The sequence below is a fragment of the Arachis ipaensis genome, chromosome B8, assembly GCF_059453495.1.
Source record: "Arachis ipaensis isolate K30076 ecotype BB chromosome B8, ASM5945349v1, whole genome shotgun sequence".
Lineage (NCBI taxonomy): Eukaryota > Viridiplantae > Streptophyta > Magnoliopsida > Fabales > Fabaceae > Arachis > Arachis ipaensis.
This window is the reverse complement of record NC_142443.1, coordinates 25,912,012-25,915,579: the sequence shown is the minus strand read 5'-3', so window position 1 is coordinate 25,915,579 and position 3,568 is coordinate 25,912,012.

Here is a 3,568-nt window from a genome sequence, read left to right as displayed (position 1 = left end):
AATTTAAATAAGTAATAAATGATCTTATTTTAATTTATTCCTTCAATTTATACATCATGAAAATCAAATCAAATAATTGATATACACAATTTTAAATTGTGTGATACTTAAATATCTAATCAAATTAATTAGTTGATATAATTAATTCATCATAGTGAATTGAAATTGATGAGTTAAGCAAAATAAATTAGGAAACACTCTTAGAAGCATACTACGTTGACTCTATCATTAAATGTAAAAATTCGATTTTTATATAATAGAATAGATAATATAATAGATGGCAAAAAAGAGAAAGATAAACATTTTAGATCCTAGGTTGTTTCATTTGGATGTTGCAATGTGGGTATCATATTATTTTACTTATTCTACCCTATGAACCATTTTGTAACTTTATTTCAGTATCAATAGAATTTCACTACCTTTGAGTAATAAATTAAAATCTAAAATGAAACTGAAAAAAGTAAAGAATATAAAATTATTGATTGAAATTTAATTTTATTTTTTGTAATTATAATAGGTATTTTTATTCAATATACCAACACGGTACAAAATTAATCATAAAAAAGTATAAAATATAAATAAATATACTGAATTAAGAGATAAAATTATATTTATTATCTCATTTTTATTTTTAGTAGCACAATAGAATATTATGTACTCAACATAATTTAAGATGCAAATTATAATTATTTATACTTTTTATTTTAAAACATTTAAAATTAATCTCAATATAAATAAAAATAATTTAATTTATTGAATAAATTAATAGAATAATATAAGTTAACTATTTTTTTTGATCAATTTCGTTGTTTTTTTACTACCTTTAAAATTACGACTTTTTTTTTAATTTGACCGTGAAATAAAATTAGAGTTGTTGGTCTATACCATTAAAAAAATTTAATACTATGCAATTAAATTTGTACATATAACATGTTCCTAAATTTTTATATGCAAAACTTAAGATTCTATATTTCTTTGTTTATGCCATAAATAAGTATTGTTTACAATAATCCGTATTGATTTAAAAACTTGAAAATTTTTGTACGTATTAATTTTATATTTAATATTAAAATATGATCATTTACTATATTATTTTACTATTAATGTATGTAGTATTACATTATAAAATATAAAAATTGAAATTATTATTATATAGCTTAGATGGGTTGGACTAAATATAAAAATATAAAATAGAATTATATTATTCAATTTTAGTAATTTTAATTAGTTAATAATATAAAATAAGATAGAAGTGACTATTCATAATTGAATAGTTTTGGTTGATTAAACTAAAAAAAATAAAAAATACTCTAAATAAAAAGCTAAATGAACTTTTATATTAAATTTATTAATACAATTTTAATTTTATATAATAGTTAGATAATAGATTAGTAAAAGCAAATGGAAGGATAGCTTTAATTAGTATTTGATAGAATATTCATTTAGAATAATTAAAAAAAAAAGTAAAAGTATGATATTATTAAAAATAATACATTGTTATGTTTAAAAAATTACATTTAAATAAAATATTTATAAAATATAAAATTTAGAGTGACATAGCTTCATAAATATTAATCATTAATTAATTATGAACTAACATAAAATTATAATACAATTTATTTACAAAAAAATAATCAACAATTAATATTAGTAAATATAAAAATCATCCAAACACTTTGATTAAAAGTATGAGTGGTTAATTATTATTCATTATTAATAATATTTTGTTCATAACAAAAACTAAAAATATAATTATTCAGATTTAGATTTTAGAAGAATAAACGTATAAGTAATAAATGATCCATTTTATCATGCATATTATAAATTAATGAATTAAACTAAATCATATAATGATGAATTATAATTAATTAATTGGTATAAACTATAATAAATTATATAATATTTAAAAAGAAAATAAAATGAATAAGAAGAAAATAAAAAGAAATAAAAGAAATAGAAGACTACAATAAAATAAATTGAATGTGAGAATTTTTTCTTTTACGAATTTTATATCACATCCGTTTCAATAATAATAAATAAAAATACATCAATTTGATATCTAAGAGAAAATGATGAGATAAAATCATAACACAATTCTAAAATAAAAGCTTAAATTAAATCATAATATCATTCCACAATACAAATTGAAAGTAATTTCACACTACAATATACCACACAAACAGATAAATGACTTAAACTTAATTACAGAATTTTTTTTATACATACATGATAACACCATGGTCTATAAATGTTTCATGGATAATATATTATATATTGCTCTGAATGATGAGCACTAGAGTTGAAGAGTGTGTGGTGGTTTGTATCCACAATAGTTACCTTCTTGCTCCATGCCTCATAGGAAGAAAAAGAATTGTTGTAAAAGCTACCCAATGAAAGAGTAATCGGTAAATAAATGATATTTTCTTCTAGCATATATAGTCTTTTATAGTAGTAAAATAAAAATAGAAGGAATAAAATTTTGTATTTTTATATTTGGAATAGAATTTGATATATTTATCCTAATAAAATTAAATTATTAATTAGTTATAATTCATGTATTTAAATAAACAAAAAAATTAAATAAAATAATTTTTAAGAATTAATCAAATCAACTAATTGATACAAATAATTAGTATAATTAATTTTATTTGATTTATTGAATTCAAAAAAATAAATTAGGAAATAGTTGATTGAATTAATTAGTTGATATAATTAATTTATTATAATTGATTGGATTTAATGAATTAAAAAAATAAATAGAAAAACATAGGAGACAATGATTTTTTAACTAAATTAATCTATATTTATTGTATTTAATCAGTATAAGTAACAAATCAAGTCACCAAAAAAAGTATAAGTAACAAATCATCTATGTTATTATGTACCTTATAAATTAATGAATTAAAATAATTGATATAATAAATTATAATTATTTAATTGATATAAATTATAATAAATCGTGTGATATTTAAATATCTAAACAAATCAATTAGTTGATATAATTTATTTACGGTAATAAATTATATTCAATGAGTTATAAAAAATAAATTAAGAAACACGGTCAGAAGTATGACACGTCGATCGTTAAGTGCAGAAATTTAATTTTTATATAATAGAAATATACATTCTTATATATGTTATAGAAATATGATTTGATTCCATTAACATGTCAAAATGTTTTAATTTGCCACGTATATTAAGTCATTTTTCTAAAATAAATTTAGAAGAGAAAATAGTGCTCTCATTTTGGAGAGAAAATAAATTCATGAAGAATTGACACCCCACTTTCATTAGTTGATAATGTATTAAATATTAATTTTATATAATTATAATAAATATATTTTCCTAAATTAGTATAATCATGCACTATTCATTAAATGCTAATTGTAATATAATTATAATAAAGATATTTTTCTAAAATAAATTTAGAAGAGAGAATAGTGCTTTCATTTTGGAAGAAAAATGAATTTATGAGAAATTGACACCTCATTTTTATTAGTTAGGAAAAAATCCAATTTTAGTATATTATTATTATTATTATTATTATTATTATTATTATTATTATTAT